At 46.8% G+C, this 12,429-nt stretch overlaps 1 pseudogene; it reads right to left on the reverse strand.

Annotated features, from left to right (window-relative positions):
* Window positions 1-9,160: 9,160 nt before the first annotated feature.
* On the reverse strand, window positions 9,161-9,278 carry LOC126095423 (5S ribosomal RNA; annotated as a pseudogene).
* Between the last annotated feature and the right edge of the window lie 3,151 nt (window positions 9,279-12,429).

Raw genomic sequence — 12,429 nt, forward strand, 5'->3', positions numbered from 1 at the left:
GGATGCGACCATCATGGTGGTGTAAACAGAACCCGGATTCATCCAAAAAAATGACGTTTTGCCATTCGTGCACCCAGGTTCGTCGTTGTGTACACCATCGCAGGTGCTCCTGTCTGTGATGCGTCGTCAAGGATAACCGCAGCCTTGGTCTCCGAACTGATAGTCCATGCTGCTGCAAACGTCGTCGAACTGTTCGTGCAGATGGTTGTTGTCTTGCAAACGTCCCCATCTGTTGACTCAGGGATCGAGACGTGGCTGCACGATCCGTTACAGCCATGCGGATAAGATGCCTGTCATCTCGACTGCTAGTGATACGAGGCCGTTGGGATCCAGCACGGCGTTCCGTATTACCCTCCTGAACCCACCGATCCCATATTCTGCTAACAGTCATTGGGTCTCGAGCAATGCGAGCAGCAATGTTGCGATACGATAAACCGCAATCGCGACAGGCTACAATCCGACCTCTATCAAAGTCGGAAACGTGATGGTACGCATTTCTCATCCTTACACGAGGGATCATAACAACGTTTCACCAGGCAACGCCGCTCAACTGCTGTTTGTGTATGAGAAATCGGTTGGAAACTTTCCTCATGTCAGCACATTGTAGGTGTCGCCATCGGCGCCAACCTTGTGTGAATGCTCTGAGAAGCTAATCATTTGCATATCACAGCATCTTCTTCCTCTCGGTTAAATTTCGCGTTTGTAGCACGTCATCTTTGTGGTGTAGCAGTTTTAATGTACAGTAGTGTATGTTCTTGGCAGTGACACATCACGCGAAAGTTACTTTCGCCGTACGTGTTACACACCACTGTAGTTTTCGAGCTACTGCAGCCTCATCACCCGATGGTGCTATAGGAACATTATTATTCCAAACCACGTGCTAGCTTGATGGTAACTGCTGTTCCTCGTGTTATGCATTATAAATTAATTACCATAATGTACATTTTCATCCGTTAAGTCACGATCACACAGTATTTACGTGCACCAGAATACGTAAATTCGGATACGTAATATTAATAATAGTGGATGAGTCTCAATGTTTGGGCAGCAAAATAATAGTCGGTGGCTGAAGTAAATGAGGGTAGTTATTTACTGTATTTTATCTTCTGGTGAACACGGGTACGGATTATCGTTTCATATGAGTGACTGCTCTCCTTTTGATTGCAAATAGCATACTCAATGTTACAAAATTTGACGTCCCAGTATTATCTTGTTTGGAGAAAATCTGCGAAGAATCGGCATGCAACAAATATTATTTTCATATTAGATTGTGTACGTCTGTAAAACTGTAACCAGTTTCGTTTTCGTCAAACCTTCTTCAGATCTGAATACGTCGACGGCACGAGTAACCCGCCAGTATTTATTCAGGGTGGTCCTGAACTCCACCGCCAAACGTTCAGATATTGTTCAGGGACATATTCTGAATATTTTGGTATTTCCAAACAATTCAATTGTAATTTACTTTGTCTGTTATCGCAGTCGCCTTTTTATTTTTGTAAACACCCTCACAACAATGAAAAAGCCTGTAATATGCAATAATCAAAACGTACAATACCCAACACAGGGTATTGTAACAACCCTCAGACAATATGCATACGCCGGCCGGTGTGGCCGTGCGGTTCTAGGCGCTTCAGTCTGGAACCGCGTGACTGCTACGGTCGCAGGTTCGAATCCTGCCTCCGGCATGGATGTGTGTGATGTCCTTAGGTTAGTTAGGTTTAATTACTGCTAAGTTCTAGGCGACTGATGACCTCAGACGTTAAGTCGCATAGTGCTCAGAGCCATTTGAGCCAATATGAGTACACTTTTTCCAAACTGTGTTCAAGCTCTTCTTTCAGAGTACACTATGGGAAGTAACTAATGCAGAAATGCTCCCTTACTGGCAGTATTCAAAATGTCTACCACCGTGATCACGGCAGAGGTACAACAACGCTCCATTAACTGTGTTACGTGCTCAAGAAATCCAGGAGTTCGGGGTACCACTTCCGCGGCTGCGTTAATTCTGGCAGCCAGGCCCAAGTGAATATCGATGGGAATCTCGCAAGGAAGCGAATGGAACAAGCTTGTTTCCAGACAAGATATACAGCATACACCGCCAATATTTGCACTGTGTGCATTATTTTCAGTGCAATACAGATTCAAAGCTATCTGGTGCAAGAAACCAAACGAAATGCAGTAACCCTGCAATGAGCCGTCGTGGGTCTTTATAGGAAAATATTCATAAGGTATCCCTGAATAACCTCTGAAAGTTTTTCAGTGGAGTTATCACCCTTTACGCAAATATACATCTCACGTCATAGACTTATACTACTCTATGACATTGTGTACAATGTATGATCAAAAAGTAATAGTAATTTTTTTTTAACTTTGATAGCTTTGTACATCAGATTTTCAAAATTTCTTTATCATTTTTGGTACACGTGCTCCTGATATTTGATAGTCTTTCCAGCTGTTTTAAATATTTAGTTTACTGTTGACAGTTGAAAAGGTTATTCGTGAATTTGAGTGCTCGACGAATTTTTACTCTCGAAAAAGATGGACCAAGGAATTTGCATTAAATGTGGCTTGCAAAATGGAATAAAGTGCGGCAAGACATTCGCAATGTTGCATGTGGTTTTTTGGTAAATCTGCTGTCTGTAAGACAAGAGTTTATGATTGGTGTAAACGTTTCAAGAGGGCCGAGAAAACATTGAAGACGGAGACCGCCTTGGACGCCCTCTCACATCAATCACTAACGACAGGGTGGAAGAAGTAAAGAAAATGGTTGTGGAAAATCGCCTGATCACCATCAGATTGATTGCTCATGACGTCGGTATATGGCTCAGGCAAAACTACACTGAAGTGCCAAAGAAACTGGTGTAGGCATGCATAATCAAATACAGAGCTGGCTTTGTGACCGAGCGGTTCTACGCGCTTCAGTCCGGAACCGTGCTCCTGCAACGGTCGCAGGTTCGAATCCTGCCTCGGGCATGGATGTGCGTGATGTCCTTAGGTTAGTTAGATTTAGTTAGGATTAAGTAGTTCTAAGTCTAAGGGACTAAGACGTTAAGTCCCATAGTGCTCAGACCCATTTGAAACATTTTCAAATACAGAGATATGTAAACCGGAAGAATACGGCACTGCGGTCGGCAACGCCTGAATAAGACGACAAGAGTCTGGTGCAGTTGTTAGATCGGTTACTGCTGATACAATGTCAGGTTAATAAGATTTAAGTGAGTTTGAACGTGGTGCACGAGCGATGGGACACAGCATCTCCGAGGTAGCGATGAAGTAGGGATTTTCCTGTATGAGCATTTTACGGGTGTAGAGTGAATATCAGGAATCCAGCAAAACATCAAATATCCGACATCGCTGCGGCCGGAAAAAGGTCCTGCAAGAACAGTACCAATGACGAGTGAAGAGACTCGTTCAATATGACAGAAATGCAACCCCTCCTCAGATAGCTGCAGATTTGAATGCTGGGCCATCAACAAGTATCAGCGTGCGACACGTTCAAAGAAACATCATCAATATGAGCTTTAGGAGCCGAAGGCCCACACATAAGCCTTGATGACTGCACGAGACAAAGCTTTACGCCTCGTCTGGGCCGATCAACAATGACATTAGACTGTTGGTGACTGGAAAGATGTTGCCTGGTCAGACGAGTGTCGTTTCAAATTGCATCGAGTGGATGGTATGGACACAATCTCATGAATCCATGGACCCTGCATCTCAGCAACGGAGTGTTCAAGTTGGTGGGCTGGGTAATGGTGTCGAGCGTATGCAGTTGGAGTGATATGGGACTCCTGATACGTCTAGATACGATTCTGACAGGTGACACCTAGGTAAGAATGTCCGCTGTGCATTCCGACGGTATTGGGCAGTTCCATCAGGACAATGTGACACCCCACACGTCCAGAATTGCGACAGAGTGGCTCCAGGAACACGCTTCTGAGTTTAAACACTTCAGATGGCCATTGACCTCTCCAATTTTGAAAATTTTTGAGCATATCTGCGAGCCTTGCAACGTGCTGTTCAGAAGAGATCTCCACCCCTTCGTAATCTTACGGATTTATGGACAGCCGTGCAGGATTCATAGTGTCTATTCCCTCCAGCAGTACTTCAGACACTAGTCGAGTCGACGCCACGTCCTTTTGCGGCACTTCTGCGTGCTCTCGCGGCCCTACACGATATTAGGCAGGTGTACCAGTTTCTTTAGCTCCTCAGTGTATTTTTTCAGGTGTTTTGAGGTATGAAACGGTTAGCGCCAAAATCCGTTCCGAAATTATTGAATGTTGACCAAAAACAACATCGCGTAGATATTGCTCAGGAATTTCTGAATGAAGTCGACAACGGCCCGAAGCTTCTAAAGCCCGCCGGTGTGGCCGAGCGGTTCTAGGTGCTTCAGTCCGGAACCGCGCTGCTGCTACGGTCGCATGTTCGAATCCTGCCTCGGGCATGGATGTGTGTAATGTCCTTAGGTTAGTTAGATTTAAGTAGTTCTAAGTCTATGGGACTGATGACCTCAGATGTTAAGTCCCATAGTGCTTAGAGCCATTTGAACCAAAACTTCTAACGAAAGTCATAGCAGGTGACGAAACATGGGTATGAAGGTATGACGTTAGGCCCAATCGTCTCAATGGAAACTGCCTCAAGAGTCAAGAACGAAAAAAACTCGAGAAGTTCGATCACATATGACGGTGCTACCTACCATTTTATTCGATTACAGTGGGGCAGTGTATCATTAGTTCCTGCATTATGGTCATCAATAATGAATACCACCTGAAACGTATGCGCCCTCTGCTTGAAGCTATCCGAAGAAAAAGACCAGAATTGTGGAAAACTCTCTTGGAAATTGCGTCATGATAATCCTTCTGCTCACATTTCAGTGCTTGTTCGTAATTTTTTTGGCAAAAAAAGCAAAACAGTTATGTTGCCTCAGCCACCGTATTCGCTGGTCCCCTGTGAATTCTTTCTATTCTCAAGGCTGAAGACAACCATAAAAGGACGTCGTTTTGCCACCATTGATGAGATAAAAACAGATCGCTGAAGCAGCTGAAAAGTGAATTCCAGAAATGCTTCCAAAATTCGGCAAAGCCTGGTGCAATTAAATTATATCTCAGGAGGATTACTGCGAAGGAGGTAAAGATGATGAATAATTAAAGATTATTCAAGAAAAACAAAAGTTTCCGGTACAGCTCGTATACAAGCGTACATAACTATATCACACTGTGACGTAGCATGGATAGTTGCGCATAGATACTGGTGTGTTGCTCTTGTAGCCGACATACCTGGGCGTGTGTAGATCACTTCATGATACCGGAGAAGCTGATAATTACAGAAACATTCGTATTCTACGCCTGACAATAAAACTGATTCAGTATCGTGTCTTTCCCAGATGCAATTCAGGAAGTTGATCAGGAGAACTGCATCGAATTCGAAAGCTGTTAATAAATTTGTCCTCGTTGAGACAGGATACGCGTAGGTGGAGGAGGAGGTGATTAGAGTTTGACGTTCCGTCGACAGACAAGTAATTCGGGACGGAGCAGTAGTTCAAAATGGTTCAAATGGCTCTTAGCACTATGGGACTTAACATCTGAGGTCATCAGTCCCCTAGACTCAGAACTACTTAAACCTAACTAACCTAAGGACATCACACACATCCATGCCCGAGGCAGGATTCGAAACTGCGACCGTAGCAGCAGCGCGGTTCCAGGCTGATGCTCCTAGAACCGCTCGTCCACCGCGGCTGGATTGGTCAAGTCAATTAGGTCGGTTCCGATCCGTCTCCATTCGGACTTGGCTGTAGTCATTACGGGTGCAACTAAGTAGGACCTTGGGTCAGTTTTGACTATATCTAGATCGAGCTTTAGCAGTGCTCTTTTCAGATTTTCTAGCTTCCCTACTACATCTACATAATTACTCTGCAATTCACATTTATGTGTTTGGCAGTGTGTTCAGCGAACCACAATCATACTATCTCCCTACCATTCCACTCCCGAACAGCGCGCGGGAAAAACGAACACCTCAACCTTTCTGTTCGAGCTCTGATTTCTCTTATTTTATTTTGATGATCATTCCTACCTATGTAGGTTGGGCTCAACGAAATATTTTCGCATTCGGAAGAGAAAGTTGGTGACTGAAATTTCGTTAATAGATCTCGCTGCGATGAAAAACGTCTTTGCTTTAATCACTTCCATCCCAACTCGCGTATCATATCTGCTACACTCTCTCCCCTATTACGTGATAATACAAAACGAGCTGCCCTTTTTTACACCCTTTCGATGTCCTCTGTCAATCCCACCTGGTAAGGATCCCACACCGCGCAGCAATACTCTAACACAGGACGAACTAGTATAGTGTAGCTGTCTCTTTAGTGGACTTGTTGCATCTTCTAAATGTCCTGCCAATGAAACGAAACCTTTGGCTCGCCTTCCCCACAATATTATCTATGTGTCTTTCCAATTGAAGTTGTTTGTAATTTTTACACCCAGACACTTAGTTGAATTGACAGCCTTGAGAATTGTACTATTTATCGAGTAATCGAATTCCAACGGCTTTCTTTGTAACTCATGTGGATCACCTCACACTTTTCGTTATTTAGCGTCAACTGCCACCTGCCACACCATACAGCAATCTTTTCTAAATCGCTTTGCAACTGATATTGGTCCTCGGATGACCTTACTAGACGGTAAATTACAGCATCATCTGCGAACAACCTAAGAGAACTGCTATATAGATCAGGAACAGCAGAGGTCCCTGGACGCTTCTCTGATATCACTTCAGTTTTACTCGATGATTTGCCGTCTATTACTACGAACTGCGACCTTCCTGACAGGAAATCACGAATACAGTCGCACAACTGAGACGATACCCCATAGGCCCGCAGCTTGATTAGAAGTCGCTTGTGAGGAACGGTGTCAAAAGCTTTCCGCAAATCTAGAAATACGGAATCAACTTGAGATCCTCTGTCGATAGCGGCCATTACTTCGTGAGAATAAAGAACTAGCTGCGTTGCACAAGAACGATGTTTTCTGAAACCATGCTGTTTACGTATCAATAGATCGTTCCCTTCGAGGTGATTCATAATGTTTGAATACAGTATATGCTCCAAAGCCCTAAACCGACGTCAATGATATAGGTCTGTAGTTCGATGGATTGCTCCTACTACCCTTCTTAAACACTTGTGCGACCTGCGCAATTTTCCAATCTGTAGGTACATCCAGACCTATGACTTTCAAATGGTTCAGAGTACTATAGGACTTAACATCTGAGTTCATCAGTCCCCTAGACTTAGAACTACTTAAACCTAACTAACCTAAGGACACCACACACATCCCTGCCCGAGGCAGGCTGCCACAGCGGCCGGCTGAGCAATAGTGCGGCTTAGAGAAGGAAAATTGGCCGTGGCCTTTCAAAGTAATGATCCCGCCATTTTCCTGAAGCGATTTACGGAAGTCACGGAAAACCTAAATCAGAATAGCCCGAATGCAAGTCCAGTGTGCTAACAACTGTGCCATCTCGCTCGGTCGCAAAGGCGGAGAAAAACGGGAAATGATTCGCGAGAAGACCAAGTGCATATAGCCTTCGAAAGCAAAAATTATTGCTGATGTTCGGTGTGTATGTGGCTTAAGGAAAGTAACTGTGGGTAAAGGCAGTAACGTTTTCGGTCGGACGTGACTTCTACGACAGCGCTAAATGCCGCACAGTTCCACTTTCTCACGGTGCGGTGTCGAACGATATCGGTAGACGTCATCTGCCCCGGAGTCGATAGACCGCGATGTCTCGCGCTCGGCCTCCCCGGCGGCGGTGGCGGACGGGCAATCGCAGCTCTGTTGCAGCCCAACGCGGCTCTCGGAAATGGCGCCGGAGGGGCTTACAGGGGAGGCGGCGGGGCGGTCACAATGGAGGTATCACCGCCACGGGGGGGCCGGGGGTGGCGCTCCGGGAAGCGGATTACGAGCGCGCCCCCAGTAATCCGGCGTGTGCGGCCGCCGATAGGGGCTGTGGGGCGGCGCGGGGGCGGAGGCGGGGGCGGGGGTGGGGATTAGCGGTCTCTGCGCGCTCCGCGGGGGGCGGAGAGCGCCGCCACCGCGGCAGATAAAGAAACTTGAGGCGGACAGGTGCGCGGCCAAACTTGCTGTGCGCCCTCGTTTCTGGTGAACGCAACCTGTCGCTGCCGGAGTTTACGCGGTACAATACAAGAAACAAACTCCGATGAATAAACGGGGCATGCGCCAGTGGTGGAGAACCAGGCCATAGGAAACGTTATTGGTACCTCAGTCTCAGAATCCAGACAGTACGGTACAAGAACGAATAGAGATTTTAATTACCCTTTTTTTATTTTTTTAGGAGTGTCTTTATTTCTCGATCTGCCCCCTCTCTCCCTACAAACTTCCTTTTTTTTCTTTTGTTTTGAGTCATTAGTCTTCTGACTGGTTTGACGCCCACACGCGAAGTATTACAACTGCAGTTGCCACCTACATCCTCAGGTGTTTCTTTTATGCATTCAAATCTCTGTCTTCCCCTACACTGTTTACCCTCTGCTGTCCCCTCTAGTACGACGAAGGCTATTTCGTGACTTCTTAACACGTGTCCTATCATCCTGTCCCTTCTCCTTGTCACTGTGTTCCAAATGCTCCAACCTTAGTTGATTCTGCTGAGAACTTTCAAATTCCTTACCTTGTTCGTCCGCCTTATTTTCAACGTTCTTGTGTAGCACCACATTTCAAATGTTCCTATTCTTTTCTGAGCCGATTTTCCCACAGTCTGTGATTCACTACTGTGCTCCAAACATTTTCAGAAAGTTCTTCCTCAAATTAAGACCTATGTTTGATATTAGCAGAGTTCTTTTGGCGAGGAATGCCCTTTCTGCCAGTGCTTGTCCTCCTTGCTTCTTTCATCATGGGATATTTTGCTGCATAGCTAGCAGAACTTCTTAACTTCATCTACTTCGTGATCAACAATTCTGATGTAAAAGCACTCCGTCGTCAGGCCGCAAGTGGCCCATCGGGACCATCCGACCGCCGTGTCATCTTCAGTTGAGGATGCGGATAGGAGGGGCGTGTGGTCAACACACCGCTCTCCCGGTCGTCATCATTGTTTTCTTTGACCGGAGCCGCTACTATTCGGTCGAGTTGCTCCTCAATTGGCATCACGAGGCTGAATGCATCCCGAAAAATGGCAACAGCGCATGGCGGCCTGGATGGTGACCCATCCAAGTGCCGGCCACGCCCGACAGCGCTTAACTTCGGTGATCTCACGGGAACCGGTGTATCCACTGCGGCAAGGCCGTTGCCAATCCTGATTTAAAGTTTCTCGCTATTCTAATTTCTGCTACTTCTTATTCCTTTCATCTTTCTTCGATTTATTCTCAATCCATATTCTGCACTCATTAGCCTGTTCACTCCATTCATCAGACACTGTAAGTCTTCTTCCCTTTCGCTGATACCAATGTCATCAACGAATCATTGATATACTTTCACCTTTAATTTTAATGTCACTCTCGAACCTTTCTTTTATTCGCTTATTACATCTTCAATGTATAGACTGAAAACTGCGGGCGAAAGACTACTGCCTTACACCCTTTTTAATTGCAACACTTCGTTCTTGGTCTTCCAGTCTTATTACTCCCTCTTCGCTCTTGTATGTATTGTATATTACCCTTCTTTCCCTATAGCTTACCCTATTTTTCGCATAAATTGAAACATCTAGCAGCATTTTACATTCTCGAACGCTTTTTCTGCGGCAACAAATCCAATGAACACGCCTCTGTTTTTCTTCAGTCTTGCTTCCATCATAGACCGCAACGTCAGAACCGCCTCTCTGCTGAATTTACCTTCCCTAAAGCCAAATTGATCCTCATCTAACTAATCCTCAACTTTTTTTTGCCATTCTTCCCTAGTACTTCTTTTCTTACCCCTATACAGTCACTATCTCGAAATACAAAATGTTTTGGTCTTTTGTGGCTGGTTGTTTGTGTATTACATGTTGGCTATCATCTGGAGGTCTTCTGGCGACATTTGTTTCATGATTTTTGTGACATTTCTGACGTTTCTGCCACTGGCAGTCACCCTTCACACATTAATTTTATAAGCAACGATAGCGAACACGGCAGTGCTTCGCAATTGCTAAATACACTCCTGGAAATGGAAAAAAGAACACATTGACACCGGTGTGTCAGACCCACCATACTTGCTCCGGACACTGCGAGAGGGCTGTACAAGCAATGATCACACGCACGGCACAGCGGACACACCAGGAACCGCGGTGTTGGCCGTCGAATGGCGCTAGCTGCGCAGCATATGTGCACCGCCGCCGTCAGTGTCAGCCAGTTTGCCGTGGCATACGGAGCTCCATCGCAGTCTTTAACACTGGTAGCATGCCGCGACAGCGTGGACGTGAACCGTAAGTGCAGTTGACGGACTTTGAGCGAGGGCGTATAGTGGGCATGCGGGAGGCCGGGTGGACGTACCGCCGAATTGCTCAACACGTGGGGCGTGAGGTCTCCACAGTACATCGATGTTGTCGCCAGTGGTCGGCGGAAGGTGCACGTGCCCGTCGACCTGGGACCGGACCGCAGCGACGCACGGATGCACGCCAAGACCGTAGGATCCTACGCAGTGCCGTAGGGGACCGCACCGCCACTTCCCAGCAAATTAGGGACACTGTTGCTCCTGGGGTATCGGCGAGGACCATTCGCAACCGTCTCCATGAAGCTGGGCTACGGTCCCGCACACCGTTAGGCCGTCTTCCGCTCACGCCCCAACATCGTGCAGCCCGCCTCCAGTGGTGTCGCGACAGGCGTGAATGGAGGGACGAATGGAGACGTGTCGTCTTCAGCGATGAGAGTCGCTTCTGCCTTGGTGCCAATGATGGTCGTATGCGTGTTTTGCGCCGTGCAGGTGAGCGCCACAATCAGGACTGCATACGACCGAGGCACACAGGGCCAACACCCGGCATCATGGTGTGGGGAGCGATCTCCTACACTGGCCGTACACCACTGGTGATCGTCGAGGGGACACTGAATAGTGCACGGTACATCCAAACCGTCATCGAACCCATCGTTCTACCATTCCTAGACCGGCAAGGGAACTTGCTGTTCCAACAGGACAATGCACGTCCGCATGTATCCCGTGCCACCCAACGTGCTCTAGAAGGTGTAAGTCAACTACCCTGGCCAGCAAGATCTCCGGATCTGTCCCCCATTGAGCATGTTTGTGACTGGATGAAGCGTCGTCTCACGCGGTCTGCACGTGCAGCACGAACGCTGGTCCGACTGAGGCGCCAGGTGGAAATGGCATGGCAAGCCGTTCCACAGGACTACATCCAGCATCTCTACGATCGTCTCCATGGGAGAATAGCAGCCTGCATTGCTGCGAAAGGTGGATATACACTGTACTAGTGCCGACATTGTGCATGCTCTGTTGCCTGTGTCTATGTGCCTGTGGTTCTGTCAGTGTGATCATGTGATGTATCTGACCCCAGGAATGTGTCAATAAAGTTTCCCCTTCCTGTTACAATGAATTCACGTTGTTCTTATTTCAATTTCCAGGAGTGTATGTACGGAAATTAGACGTAAGGCCTGATATCCTACTCCCCCGTATCTCCATCTCCTCCGTCCCCCGTCTCTCTCCATCATTCTCCTGCTTTTATTTTTCTATGTCCTTTTCCTCACTTCCCCCTCCCATCTTTGTCCACTTCATCCCTCCCCCCCCCCCCTCCTTCTTCTCTAATCTTGAGCCTTGGTTTTTGGTACTGCAAGCCAAACCTTCATTGGGAATTAAAGTCACTTAAAATGAACGGGCAAATCGGATGGAAGTATTTTTATATGGGGTATCACGTATACCCCTCCAGATCAAATTCCGTAGTAATATTGTAATTATAAGACGATAAGCCATAAATAAAACGTATCAACTTTCTGTTAAAACCTACTTTGAGGAAGAAAACAACACAGGACATTGTCTTCTATACAAAATTATTGATGAAATTATATATAAAGAGAAACTATGTGTGCTAGAAACAATTTGTCTAATGTATTTTTCTTTCTTCAGTTTAATGACTCTCTGCCATCTCAGGAATAGAAAGACGATACGATAGCATACTGGAGACGCATAGCATACGACGAGACGAACATAAGGACAACGGAGGACAACGTAACAACCAGTCTCCGAGTGGAGAAATTCTCCGATCCAGCAGGGAAACAAACCCGGAGCTCTTCGGTTAACAATAAGCAGCTCTGACCGCGCAGTTACCGAGGTAACTCGTCTAATGGTTTAAAAGTCCTGACATGGTCCTCGCCGATACCCCAGGAGCAACAGTGTCCCTAATTTGCTGGGAAGTGGCGGTGCGGTCCCCTACGGCACTGCGTAGGATCCTACGGTCTTGGCGTGCATCCGTGCGTCGCTGCGGTCCGGTCCCAGGTCGACGGGCACGTGCACCTTCCGCCGA

The sequence above is a fragment of the Schistocerca cancellata genome, chromosome 1, assembly GCF_023864275.1.
Source record: "Schistocerca cancellata isolate TAMUIC-IGC-003103 chromosome 1, iqSchCanc2.1, whole genome shotgun sequence".
Lineage (NCBI taxonomy): Eukaryota > Metazoa > Arthropoda > Insecta > Orthoptera > Acrididae > Schistocerca > Schistocerca cancellata.